The sequence below is a fragment of the Elephantulus edwardii genome, unplaced genomic scaffold (assembly GCF_000299155.1).
Source record: "Elephantulus edwardii isolate Elephantulus edwardi_28Jun2011 unplaced genomic scaffold, EleEdw1.0 scaffold00215, whole genome shotgun sequence".
NCBI lineage: Eukaryota > Metazoa > Chordata > Mammalia > Macroscelidea > Macroscelididae > Elephantulus > Elephantulus edwardii.
In genome coordinates, this window is record NW_006399965.1 from 2084129 (window position 1) to 2098642 (window position 14514).

Here is a 14514-nt window from a genome sequence, read left to right on the forward strand (position 1 = left end):
TGTACCATCAGATCAGATCTGACTGGTACAGGAGGAGATTGTCCCTCCTTTCCCGGCAGAGCATCTGGTGGATTCGAACCATGCGTCTCTGGAATTGCAGTGCAGCTTCTTGCCACTAGGCCACCAGAGCTCCCCTTGTCGTCCTATTCTTGAGGTCTCTTTTCTCTCCTTTACATCATGGTTCTCAACTTAATTTTGGGGGGAAAACCTTGAACAGAATACAGTGGGGAAAGAATCTCTACCCCTTTCTGTTCCAATTTTTTTATACCCTCTCAGCAAAAACATGGAATCAACACACCACCATGCTCTCTGGGAATCAAGAACAACCTTCTGCTCCCTTCACTCTGCTAGAAGCTGGAGTGTGATAGGTCCCTGTGTAATAGTGCATAGAATTCTAGCTTCTTCCCTCTCTCTGTGTATGGGGCTCAGAGATTACACTGTGTCTCTATGTGAATATGGGCAACTAGCATTTACCAACATGTATCTGTCTACTTTCTCTAGCTTAAAAAAAAAAAAGAATGCACACCCATGTTTATTGCGGTTTTGTTCACAATAACAAGGAGTTGGAAACAACCTAAGTGCTCATCAACAAATGAATGGATAGAGAAGCTGTGGTATATTCACACAATGGAATACTACCCTGCATTGAAAAACAAGGAACTCATGCAATGTTATTCAAAATGGGTGGCCCTGGAGGACATTATGCTGAGTGAAGTATCTCAGTCACAAAAGGACAAATACTGCATGGTGCCACTGTTGTAAAACAGGACTGACCTTGGGGTAGGGGTGGGGAGACTGAGAAAGATGGGATAAATAATGTATACTGCATTGAAACAGATGAAGGAGAAAACTGTTTAAGAGGGATATGTGATTAGGTATTTTTGTCATGACAGGAGTCCAGAGTGAAGGCTGCGTAGTGGAGTAGACCTAGGGGAGGGATTGTAAAACAATGAAAGAATTTTTCTTTTACTTTTCCAAGAAGGTAGTGTATGAGAAGGAAGGGTTGGGAGGGGAGAAAAGTGCAACAATGAATGAATGGAAATCCAAAATCTCTGTAAATTTTCATTGAAATTAATAATAAATTTTAAAAAAAGAAGAAAGGAATTAACAAGAAATTTAAAAAAAAAGAAGAAAAACTTTAGAAAATGATGTTATAGAAGGTCAGCAAAGGCTGGGTTTCAGATGTTTGGGTGGGTTAAGTGGGCATTTTGGACACCACAGCTTCTCCTTTGGCATGTTTAATTGTGATGGTTTTATTTTTATTAATTTTTTTATGTGTATACTGTCAAATCAGATCTGACTTGTACAGGAGGCGATTGTTCCTCCTTCTTCAGCAGAGCATCTGGTGGATTTGAACGATACGCCTCTACGATTGCAGTGCAGTTTCTTGCCACTAGGCCACCAGAGCTCGCCTAATTGTGATGTTTAATGGACATCCTTGTAGTTTAAGATGACACTTTTAAAATAAAGTTCTCTTCTAATGATGACTTGAGCCCTGCACCTGGACAGGAGAATCAGAGAGCCTTGTAGGATCTTATTCGGAAATGACATTCTCTATTGTAATTTTGTTCCTGTTTATTTTTAAGTTTTCTTTTTGTTTCACTGGAAAGAAAAGATGGTGCTCAGTTTTAAACATTATAAGTGTACAAGTGCTTTGTTACAATAAAACTGTTTGTTGTTGTTGTTGTTGTTGTTGTTATGTGCCATCGAGTCGCTTGCGACTCATAGCGACCCTGTGTACAAGAACTCTAAACACTGTGCCAAAGTAGCCATCTCAAAAGCACCCATTCTCGTCAAAGGTCTTCCTCTCCTTCGCTGCCCTCCATTCTGCCAAACATGATGTCCCTCTCCAAGGACCAGTCCCTCCTTGCAACATGCCCAAAGAATGTCAGACGAAGCTTCAAAGTCCTTAACTCCAAGGAACATTCTGGCTTCATTTTCTCCAGGACAAACCTGTTTGTTCTCCTAGCAGTCCATGGTATATTCAACACTCTTCTCCAGCACCACAGCTCAAAGGCATCAATTCTCCTTCTATCATCCCTAATCACTGTCCAACTCTCTGATGAGAGTTTTACAAAGACTATATAGCCCATATCAGGCACACCTTAGTCTCCAGCCTGACGTCGTTGCTCTTCAGTACTCTTGAGAGGTCCCTCACAGCTGACTTTCCCAATGCAATTTGTCTGTTGATTTCCTGGCTGCTGGTACCAAGAGTGTTGATTGTGGAGCCAAGTAAACGAAAACTGTTAACTATCTCAATCTCTTCACCATCCATACTGATGCTACCAATTGGCCCAGTGGTGAGAATCTTTGTTTTCTTGATGTTGAGCTTCAATCCATATAGGAGGCTTCAGTCCTTGACCTTCTGCACCAAGCTCTTCAGGTCCTCCTCAGTTTCAGCAAGCAGGGTAGTGTCATCTGCATAACGCAGGTTGTTGATGACACTTCCACCAATCCTGATGCCACATTCCTCCTCGTACAGTCCAGTGTCTCAGATGATCTTCTTCTCTGCATACAGATTGAAAAGGTATGGAGACAGAATACATCCCTGATGGATCCCCTTCTTGATTTTGAACCATGTCGTGTCTCCTTGCTCTGTTGTAACAACTGCCTCTTGATCCAAGTATAGGTATCACATTAGCACAATCAAATGTTCTGGGATTTCCATTCTTCTCAGAGTCAGCTATAGCTTGTTGTGATCCACACAGTCAAAAGCCTTTACATAGTCAATGAAGCACAGATACACATTCTTCTGGTATTCTTTGCTTTCTGCCAAGATCCATCTTACATTAGCTATAATATCATGCATACATAAAAAAAAGGAAAAAAACCAACAGAATGCTAAAGAGCACCAATGTCAGTCTAAAAACGAAGGTGTGCTATAGTCAAGGCATGGTGTTCTTATTTGCTTGCTATGCATCTCAGAGCTGGCCGGTCAATAAAGATGGTAGAAGAAAGTATTGAATATGTTAATGAGAGAAGATTATTGAACACACCATAGACTGCCAAGAGGACGAACAGGTCTGTCCTGGAGAGGGTGAAACCAAGTTACTTCTTGGTGGCAAGGATTTTGAAATTCCATGTCATGCTTTGGGCATGTTGTTACAGAAGAACGTCATGTTTAGAAGGGTAAGGGTCAGGTGTGTCAGAGACAGTGAGGTCGGCTCAGCATAGGGCACAGTTCAGAGCTGTTGTTCACGGGTCTTTCTGGATTGTAGCCCACTCGATGGCACATAGCAGCAACAACATGAGAGTTAGTGTGCTTGAACAATTACCAGAAGTCGGCATCCCCAATCCACCCAGAGACTCCTTGGGTGAATGGTCTGTCTATCTGCTGTGGAATCATCCGGGGGCCTGGAAATCCGGGGGACCCAGGGCGACTGGACACGGCTGGACTTGCCGGGAGTAGAATCAATCCCACAACAACTGTTTTCTAGTTTGCATTCTGTTACACCTTAGTTTCCACGTCAGCGCCGCCATGGCAGCAGCAACAGTTGAAGTCAATGAAGGTACGTGATGTATTATTTCATGTCTGCCTTCTTCCAACAGAAATCCTTGTGAGATTTATCCGTGTTGTGCTTTTATTTAGTTCATTCTTTACAGGACACTATGTTTATCCATTTTCTTGTTTCTTGTTTTTCTAGATAGCACTAACCATTGTAGAAGGTTTGAAATAAAACTGAAAAGGAAGCCTAGCATCACCTGGGAGACAGTGTTCTGGTTCACACATGGTGATTCATACCTGGTGATTCACACCTGGTGATTCATATCCTCAGGAGAACAGCTGGTTAGGACCCAGCCTTGGTAACCTGGATTATAGGACCTTGAAGAGGAAAGAGAGTGGGCATGGACATATTAAACAGTCAGGATTCATTTATTACGTTTTACTGAGACACAATTGTCAAATATTCAAGTGATTGCATTTCACACATTTAAAAAAATAGTCTTTTAATATCTGTGCAACCTATCTTCCAAAAGAACTGTAAAATCTTTTGTAGTGAGTTACCATAATAAACAGATGTGTTGTTGGTGTTGCTGTTGTCATGTGCTCTGGACTGAGAACCAAGTCATAGCTGAGTCTCTAGTAGGTTTTCAGAGGCAGTTAATTACACAGGAGGAGATTGCCCACCCTTCTCACACAGAGCAGCTGGTGGACTTGAACAACAAATACCTCATTGTCTTCAAGTCAAAGATGACTCCAAGCTGACCTTCCTTCCAATGGGTTTTCAGAGGCTTTAAATCACGTGGGAGGATGTTGCTTCTTTTTCTCCCAGTTACTGGCTGGTGAATTCAAACCTGCTGCCTTTATAGTTTAGAGCTAAGGCTACCAAAAACACACTTGTAAAAACAAAAAATCAACAAAACCCAGGCTTACCTAAGGCTGTGCTTAGCTTTCTCACAAATCCAAGACCAGCACCCCAAGTGGTTAAGGCTGCAGATGATGGGGCTGCCCAGCATCTTTTTTACCTCTCAATTTTTTTTTATAATTTTTATTGTGATTTTAATGAAAGTTTACAGAAAACTTGGATTTCTATTCATTTCTTGTTGTACAATTTCCTTCCCACCCCCGCTCAGTCCACTTTGTTGTGTGCCCCTCTTATTCTAGACTAATGTCATGAAAGTAATGCCGAATCATATATTCCTTTTAAACAATTCTTCCTCTCATCTGTTCTAATGCAGTGTTCATTATTTATCCCCTCTCTTCTAAGTTCCCCCCAGCCCCCAATGTCAGTTGTGTTTTATAACAGTGGCATTAAGCAGTGTTTGTCCTTTTGTGACTGAAATATTTCATTCAGCATAATGTCCTCCAGGGTCACCCATTTTGTACAATATTTTATGAGTTTCTTGTTTTTCAGTGCTGCATAGTATTCCATTGTGTGAATATACCACAGCTTCTTTATCCATTCATTTGTTGATGAACACTTGGGTTGCTTCCATCTCTATGCTATTGTGAACAATGCAGCAATAAACATGAGTGTGCATATATCTGTTTGGGTGGCAGTTCTGGTTTCTTTAGGGTTTATTCCCAGTAATGGAATTGCTGGGCCAAATGGTATTTCTATTTACAACTTTTTGAGAAAGCACCATACTACCTTCCATAGTGGCTGCACAATTTTACATTCCCACCAAGAGTGAATAAGGGTTCCAGTTTCTCCACAACCTCGCCAGCAACAAGCAAACACTGCCAGTTCCTGTGACATCTGCGCAGTCTATGCCACTCTGCTACGCCCGGGCATCACACTATCTTGTTTGAGTTATCTTTTCTTTTTTATTTATCTTTTATTCTCATGCTGTACTTTCCCAAGCAGGGATAGACTGTCCATCTAGCACGTCCAGAGTAAGGGAGATGAAACAACTTCTTCCAAAACTAACTTGCTTATTTTTCTAGTAGTCCATGGTACATTCAGTAATCTTTGTTGATACCACAATTCAGAGGTCTACATTTTTCTTTGGTCTTTCTTTTACAGGCAGGTGAAAAATACTATGACTTGGTCTCAATATACCTTAGTCCTGGGGAGCTCTGGTGGCCTAGTGGCAAGGAGCGGCAACTACAATCCCAGAGGCATACCGTTCAAATCCACCAGATGCTTTGCCGGGGAAGGAGGGACAATCTCCTCCTGTACCAGTCAGATCTGATTTGACGGTACACTCACACAAAAATTTTTAAAGATATATATACCTTAGTCCTTAAAGTGACATCCGTGCTCACTAGCACTGTAAAGTGGTCTTTGGCAACAGACTTGCCCCTTGTTTAATTTCTTGATTGCAGCTTACTGCTTGCCTAGGCATTGATTGTGAACTCAAGTAAAATGAAATTCTTGACAACTTCAATTCTTTCATGTACTATTACAAGTACGTGTAAGGTGCTCGTGACCCATGTAGTGCAACTGGCAGTTTGCTATTATTGTAAATAAGGTACATGGAACCTTAACAAATTAATTGGCCAGTTTTGCATCGCATTAGGCTTAAAATAAGGCAGCTCAGGGGCAGAAAGGGAGGACCTAATTACAACAAGGAAGAGAGATGGACCAAAGTAGAGGTCTGTGGGGAGAATGGCTGTGACTGGTGTCAGAATTAGGCGTGGGGGTGGGGGAAGTTGGAGAAGACAGAGATCTGACCTCCACTCCCTATGAATCAGCCTCGTGCTGATGTGGCAGGGATTTTCTCACCACCTCCTTTTTACAGGCTGTGACCATGGCCAATTACACGGCCACTCTAGACCTCAGCCAAGCTGCCTGTCAAACCAAGTGATAATAAGAATTACAGGAGCAACAGAAGCAGCATGAGTTGAATAATATCTGCGATGGAGCAAGCAGTTAAACACCAGCTGTTAATACCATCGTGGGTCCTCGAAATGATCCCTTTCCTCATGCTCAGAAAATTAGGTCATATTTGGGTGTTCCTATCTAGCACAGCCTCTGCTGAAGTCACAATGGTAAAACGGTATCACTTTTAAATTCCTGAGGAACATGGTATTTTAGAGGTGAGTCAATGTTGCTGATACTCAACACACAGTCTTCTGTCCGTAAGGAGGATGAAGGAAATACGACCAAACGGTAGTCAAAACACCAGTAGCAAAGAAGAGCTTATAAATAAACATGTAATGACACATTGGCCTATGTAGCTGATTTTCTTTTGGTTTTTAGACTTCAGTTTCAGAAAAACAGAGAATGTGACACTTTGTTAAAGCAGAAGCTTCTGCTAGGATGTTGCTAAGGAAACTTTACAATCTGGAGCTACTAATTCGGATTAACTCTATTATTGTACGTAAATTAGGTCCTAATGAGATGAGAACCCACAGTGAAATAATTATAGATTGAAAACATCTTCTTTGCATAAAAATCAGAAACCATGGAGACTTTATCTACAGTTTGTTTCTCTTCAGCTTTGAGTTGGGTAAAACTGAAACTGTTCTGAGAACAGGAAGATGGGAAATCAAAACAAAAACTTTCACAGAGTGAGGCTGAAGGATCTAAGGGCTCACGGGAACATCTGTGAACAGTAGAGACCAAAGTTCAAGCTGGTGAGGAAGGTTGAGCTCTCCAGGACATTTTAGGTCAAGACGGGCCTAAAAGTTAGAGACCTCACCTCAGAAAGGGGTACAGGTTCAGGCCAGAGTAACTGGAATAGCAACAAGTAAGAGTTAGTTCCAGGGGAACCAAATTGTGTTTTCATTATTTCTATTTTTACAATGAGTTTGGTTTGTTTGTTTTTTTTGTTTTAGTATCCTTTTTTTTGGTGGGGGGGGGAGTTGTTTTGGCTTGGGGTTTTTTTTTTAGACAATGTATTTGAATTTTATAAATAAACTAGTAGGAAATGTAAAAAAAAAAAGAGAAAGAATTGAAATGTAATTTGAAATGTCAATATGTTGGATTTTAAAAAATATATAATAATTATACAGACGCTCTGGTGGCCTAGTGGCAGGAAGCTGCACTACAATCCCAGAGGTGCCGGGTTCCAGTCCACCAGATGCTCTGCCGGAGGAGGGACAATCTCCACCTGTGTCAGTCAAATCTGAATTAACGGTACACACACAAAAAGAATAAAAATAAATACGTACATGCATGCATACATACATGAGAGGGCCAGGGGGAACTCTTGGGAAGGCCACTTCGAGGGGACCGATTATCTGAGCTATTCAGTGTTAGAACATAGGGGTGGGGAAGGATGGCTTGGCTGGGTCCCCACCCGCGGGAGGGTCCAGAAACTTCGGGAGTCTCCTGATGGAAACCTAGCTGCAAACCTGCTTCTGGTGGTTTATGGAACTGCACTGCTCACCCCAGGGCAGCTTCTCTCTGGGGCTCTGTCTACCAGAGGCTCCTAGGAGCGAGCTGGACAGTCCTCCCCTGCGACTTACTGCATCTGAAAGCCCACGAGTGGTTGCAATACTGTGTTGAAAAACATTTTTAACCTGAATTTCCAAAAAGGACGTCGTATTTTTAAAAATTCCCTCTCTCCGGGACCCCTCTGTTCTTGCAGCCTTGGGCCAGCGTCCCCATGCATCTTGGTTATATTTCACTGTAGTGACAGTGCCTCACCTGCTCCCCAAAGCTTGGCTGCATTGGGCTCAGTCCGGGCCTGATCACCGTTCGGATTTCACCCTCGCAAGTGTATTTATGTTAGTGGAGGTTCCCCGTGCGCAGGGGATTGCAGCTTTTAAGGAAACCTTGAAAAACAGACGTGTGCTGAATGGATCTGAGTCTGACGACAAAGCAAAAGAGTAAATGAGGGTCCTGGGATGCTTCTCTGAGGATGCTGAAGGCCCGTCTTTGGCCAACTTCTAAGATGCCATTGGTCACCTCTCAGGATAGCTATCAGGCATAAATATTGGGGTAACTACCTCCAGCTGGTTCCAAATGGATGGCACACAGCTACCTCCGAATTGAACCCTGCCAAGGCTGGGGTGCTTCATCACCTTCATCGTTGAGTTCTCAGAATGGCAGAGTGCACGGCCCAACAACAGAATCCCTCAAACTGAGTCATGCCACCCTCCATCTACGTAGTGATGCCAGAGCTCCTGCGTGCCGTAAAGCTGGTGCTTAATAAATATTTATTAACTGTATTAAAGATCAAATGACTATAATGAGCTCCTTCCTTTACACGGTGCAAGATAAAATGTTTGCTTTTTAAAAACCCAGGAACTCAGTTCTCTGGATACTATCTCCTCCCACCATAAATCCAAGCCTATATTCATTTTCTTGACCGCTGTAGGTCTTGGGAAATTTACCTCCTACTAGTCACACACTGGACAGGAAGATCTTACTGAAGAAAAATCTCACCAGGACAGAAACCCGAGGGCGCCAACTGGCCCTCAACTGTGTGGAAAGGAGGGAGGCAGGCAGGGGTTCTGCCAGTTGCACGGTGAGAGTTTGCCAGTTACTGTTGTCATATATTTACATGAAGGCACACCCAGCTTCCACAAGCCCAGTGAACAATTCTTGTGCAAAGCAGCTGACTTTGAAACGGTTCCTCAGTGTCCCAATGTGCTTCCTAAGTCAGATTTTCCCTAGGATAATGGTGAACTCAGCAAATGTTTGCTGTTTATTAACCCACCCCGTTTACAAACCTAGGATTCCAAACCCTGGTGGCTACAGGGCCTGGGGGGTGGGGGGGCGGGGAGGTAACAATCAGAGTGAAACCTGCCAGGGACGCCCTCAGGGGCAGCCACTCCTCCTATGAGGAGCTCCTGATAGGTAGGAGTTACGATCTTTCAGTCTTTCAAGAGAAACTAGATATCTGGACTCATAAAGAGATTTCCTGATTTGAAGAAAATAAAACAAAACAAAAGCGGAGGCCGAGCTGAGCTGGTTAAGTCGGGCTCTGAGGCCCAGGTGTTTGGAGTTTGCTGTGCAGCCAGGTACAGGATAATGAGCCCCTGAGAAGGCCTCTGTGGGAGGTACCTGAATCAGACTTGGACGGGGACAGAAGACAACTTTCTATCACAGGGACCCTAGGACTTTGGGAAAGGAAGCTTGATTTTCTTTTTCCTTGGATCTTTTGGGGGATAAGAACCTATGTATGTAAAATATTTCACTCACAAACTACCCATATGGAAAGAAACTAGTAGTATTAACTGATGACAGCACTAATCCCCCGCAGGCAGCAGAAGCTGCTGTGCACATTTGCATTTAGACATACATGTGCGTGTACGTGCATGTGACGAATGACCGTTAGTGGTTAAATGCTGGGCTGCTGCTAACTGAAAGGGAGGCAGTTTGAAGCCATCACTCCGCCGCTCTGTGTGAGAAGGAGTCTTTGAACGGCTTCAGTAAGGCTGCTTTGGGGTCGTTCGGTGCCATCGAGCCAACTACGACTCACAGTAACCTATGAACGAATCTGAGGCTTGTCCTCTTCTGCATCGTCCTCACGATCTCAGATAAGCTTGTGAGGGTCCTGGTGACTGTGTTAACCCATTGTGCCGAAGGCCTTTCTCTCCTGCTGACCCCCACCTTTGCCAGAATGATGTCTTTTTCCCAAAGACTGATCCCCCACCCGCACTCCGACAACGTGTGCAAAGTGTGAGGGACGAGGTTTCACCATCTTTGCCCCAAGGAGCACCCTGGTGGCAGTTCCTCCAAGAAAGATTTTATTTTGTCAGTCCATGGGATATTCAGTGCTCTTTTCCAACACCACAATTCAAAGACATCTTCTGTTATCATTATTCGTTGTCCAACTTTCATAAGCATTGGAAACAACTGAAAATGCCATGGCTTGGGTCAGGCACACCTTAGTCTTTAAAGTGATAGCCTAGGAAAACCAATGGACCATTCTTTATTATTATTATTATTATTATTATTATTATTATTGCCATCAAGTTGCAGGCGACTCATAGCAACTCTCTGAAGGAGAGTCCTCAACACTTGGGATTATTATTATTATCATTATTATTATTGTAAAAATAGAAGGAAAACTAGTAAAACATGTATAGGGATCCAAGGGAGTAAATGATGGAAGCAGAAGGGTGAGGAGGGTAGGGAGGAACTCACAGGGTTGCACAATTTGGTGGGTGGAGGAAGTGGGTAACGGAAACGAGAAAGATCCAGCAGGGACCAGAAAAGCCAGGGTACTGTTGTGCATAGTCCAAAGGTGATTTGTTTTGTTTTTTACAAATATATTGTCTTTTTTTCTTTCTGGGTTTCCCATTTGGAAACAGGGGTGCAGACTCTCTGGCTGCTTCATGCTGAATAGGGGTGTTGAGATGAAGGGAAAGGGGAGCCCACTTTAACACTTTACTGGTGGTCTTGATTTGGAGCTGTATGACTTCTTGTTCGTTAGAAGACATTTTCCTGTTGTTTTCTGCCCTCTGGACGGCACAGTGTTTGTGTGGGTGAGTCCACTGGGAGTGGATGGCTGAACATTGAGGCTCCATCCACCTTTGCTTCCTTAGTTGACAGTTATGTTTCCCTTTTGTCTCTGAAACTGGCTCAGGGTTCAAGTTCTGGAGCCAGACTCAGTGTTTGGGTTACCTATAGGAACGGGGCTTCTATGGGATTACTATGAGTTGGAAATTACAGCACCAGAATGCAGCATGCACAGGTACATGTGTGTAATTTTGAAACTAGGTTCTTTGTTTTGTTTTATGTGTGTGTGAAGCTAAGTTCTTGCATAGAGCTGTTTTGTTCTGGACATGGGGAAATGGAGAAGTTTCTCAGACTTTGGTCCCTGGTCCAGATGACTGATGAGGCCGTGGAGACAACACATGAATGGAACCAAATGCTGAGAAACTACACTTGTCAAAACCAGGGCTATAGTATAGGTTCATCAAGCTCAATTTTATAAAAAGAGCAGTCATGGAAAAAATGGTAGCAATGACAATAAGCTCATTTATATTTTTAAGCTGATATTATAGTTGTTATTATTATGTACCATCTAGTTGTCACTGACCAGTAGCTGACCCTTCAATTTTCAGAGTAAATCTCTGAGGGGATTGCCCATCTTTTGTGGAGCAGCCAGAGGATTTGAACCATGTGCCTTCATGTTGGCAGCACAGCTCCTTACTAGTAGGCCAAGGCAAAAATGTTCTCAGTTCTGTTCAGCTTGTATACTTTACTTAGTGTATGTGGGGTGGAGTTATGATTCAATGTCAAGGCCATTCTCATTTTCACATTTTTGTTTGTAAAGTGTGGAGGTTAATACCTATCTGATAGGGTTGTTACGGACATTGGTGAGTTAAACATTCTAAAACCACCTAGAAGGATGCCAGTGCACAGGACAACGGACCGGAGCATCACTGGAGCACTCACCGCCCTGGATGCTAGGACAGGTTGGTGCAGAACAATTTAGAAGTATATTAGAGATAAACATAACAAATCCATGATGTCATCTATAGAGGGCTGACTAAAGTCTTTTTCTAAATTAAGACTATTCAAAATATGTAGTAACCAAATAATACTGCAGATGGAACACAGATATAGCAAATGGTGTGTAAAACAAACCAAAAAACCCTCAGATTCACTGATGTTGAGTCAGACCAAACTCCAACTGGCCGTCCAACTATAGAAATCCAAGCTTCTCCCGAGGGAGTCACCATTAAGAAGAAGACTGTTATCTGACAAAACAAAGAAAGAATCCTTTGCCAGTTTAAAAAAAAATCCCTCTCTAGGTTTTCTATTTTGTCATTTCAAATCAGAGGCTGCATGATGTCACAAACATAGGAGAGATACTACTTGGGTTTGGTTTTTTGTTGTTGTTGTCTGTGGGAGGTTTTTTTTGGGGGGGGGGAGCGTTATTATTACTTCAAATTACAGTTGAATCAGATCCGACTGGCACAGGAGATTGCCTCTCCTTTTCCAGCACAGCATCCAGTGGACTCGAACCTTGTGTGCCTTTGGGATTGCAGCACAGCTTCTTGCCACTAGGCCACCAGAGCTCTACCAGTTTGATCAATCAGAGATATCACTTGCTAACATGTGTCCAAGCCTGAGTCTCTCCCTCTTCTCTTCGCTCTCCTAATCATTATAAAGCACAGGCCTTGAGAACATCAAGGCAAAGGCAGAGTCAAGGAAAACAGCCCTCTTTTCCTGAAAGAACACGTTCTGGAACTCCGGTACCATGGTCTTTAGGGAGTTGGTGTGGCTCATCCAAAGGCAGAGCCTCTCGGTGTTTAGAATTCCCCCATGAGTGGCCCCAGGGGAGAAATACAGCAATCCTGTAGGTGTGTGGTTGTTATTGTTGTTGTTAGAGATTTGAACACCATCCTGTCTCCTGTCGTCTTCACCGTCTCTGACACACTGGAACCCATTGCTGCAGTCACTGTGTCCAGCCGTCATTGAGGGGCTGGGAGCTCCAATACAGGCTCAGCTATGCTTTGGTTCTGAGTAGAACTCAACGAAAGAATGAGGTGATGATAACGCAATACTCAGGGCTTCAGGTGAACAACAGCTGGCACAGCCTTGAGGGCCCAAGAAAGATTTACTGCCAGGAAGTAAAGCCGTAGTGCCAACTGAAAGGCTGATCATAAGCAGAAAAGAGGGCAGAGCTATACATCATAGTCAGGCAAATCTCTCAGTCTCAAGTTCTTCATTGTGAAATGAGAAGGACATTTGCTCCCTTCGGTCAGTTAGGACAAACACTGAGGAAAGCCTTTATATGTGAAAATTGTGTGTCTGTGCAGCCACTGGCACACACAGAGCGAGGGAGAGTTCAAATAACAGGGGCAATTCTACCAATTAAGAGAAATACATACATGTTCACAAAAACTTGTACAAAAATGCTCAAAGCAGCGCTATTCATTAGGAGGCCAAAAATGAAAACTAGACAAATGTACATCACTCGATCAATGGAAAAATAAAATATCAGCTGTCCATATAATGCAATACTACTTGACAACAAAAAGGAATGGCGTTTTGCTATTTGCCGGAAAATGGATAAATCTTGAAAACATGCTCAGTGAGCGAAGTCAGAGGCGGAAGATCCCACACAGTGTGACGGTGCGCGTGTGAAATGTGAAACGTCCACCACGGCAGCCCTGCAAAGTTGGGTAACAGCTGCCTGGGGCTTGGAGCCCACAGAGCAAAGAGCGGGATACAGGATACTGGGAGTGATCGCTGAAGAGTATGCTACTGTGTGACATCCAGTAAGGCGAGTCAGAACCGATCCAAACCTCAAATCCAGTGGGTTCTCAGAAGCATTAAACCACACGGAACGAGACTGCCCATCCCTCACCAGCTGAGTAATTGGTGGATTCGAACCTTGTGCCTTTGAGATTGCTGTGCAGCTTCTCACCACTCACTAGACCACCTGAGCTCCCTAATGAGTATGCGGTTCCTTTATGAGATAATGGGGGAAAAAAATTTAAGATTTATATTGGTGATTGTTGTACCACCAGCTGCAGATACCAAAGATCATTAAATTGTGTATTTTTAAAAGGTGAGTTGCAGCATAAGTGAATCATATCATCAAAAAGTGACTTTTTAAAGTAATAGCTAACACTCTTATATCTAGCACACAACCAAGCACTGTTCTAAGTGTCTTATATATGTGAATGCATTTAATTTCACAGAACAAAACACGCTAAGTCGGTAATGGTCCCCAGAAGGCCGCCCAGGACCACACAGTCAGAAAGAGGAAGGGCTGGGCGCACACCCGGGCAAGCTGGCTCTGGTACACGCGCCCGCGCGCCCACCACCTGCCCGCGCCCACCTGCCCGCGCCCAGGCCCACGCGCCCACCTGCACGCACCAAAGCTCGCCCTCACATGCACGCGCGCATGAGCCCATGATCCTACACCGCACTCTATTGTCTTCGATGGGAAACTATTCAAAGTGTCTGTTCTGTCTCACTAGCCAGGGGGTCTTGGGAAAGATCCTCTACTCGGTTCCCGTGTATTAAAAGGAAATGATGAAAATGCTCACTGCCTAGAATTGGGGCTTGGCGCGATGTCTACAAAGCTGTCACTAAGCTGAGGCTCTTTTACATGGTATTGGCACTTGGCTAAGTCTTGAAAAGCATCCTAACACTGGAGACTCGGAGAGTCGGCTTACTATTTCTGCAAGAAATCATAAATAAATAAATT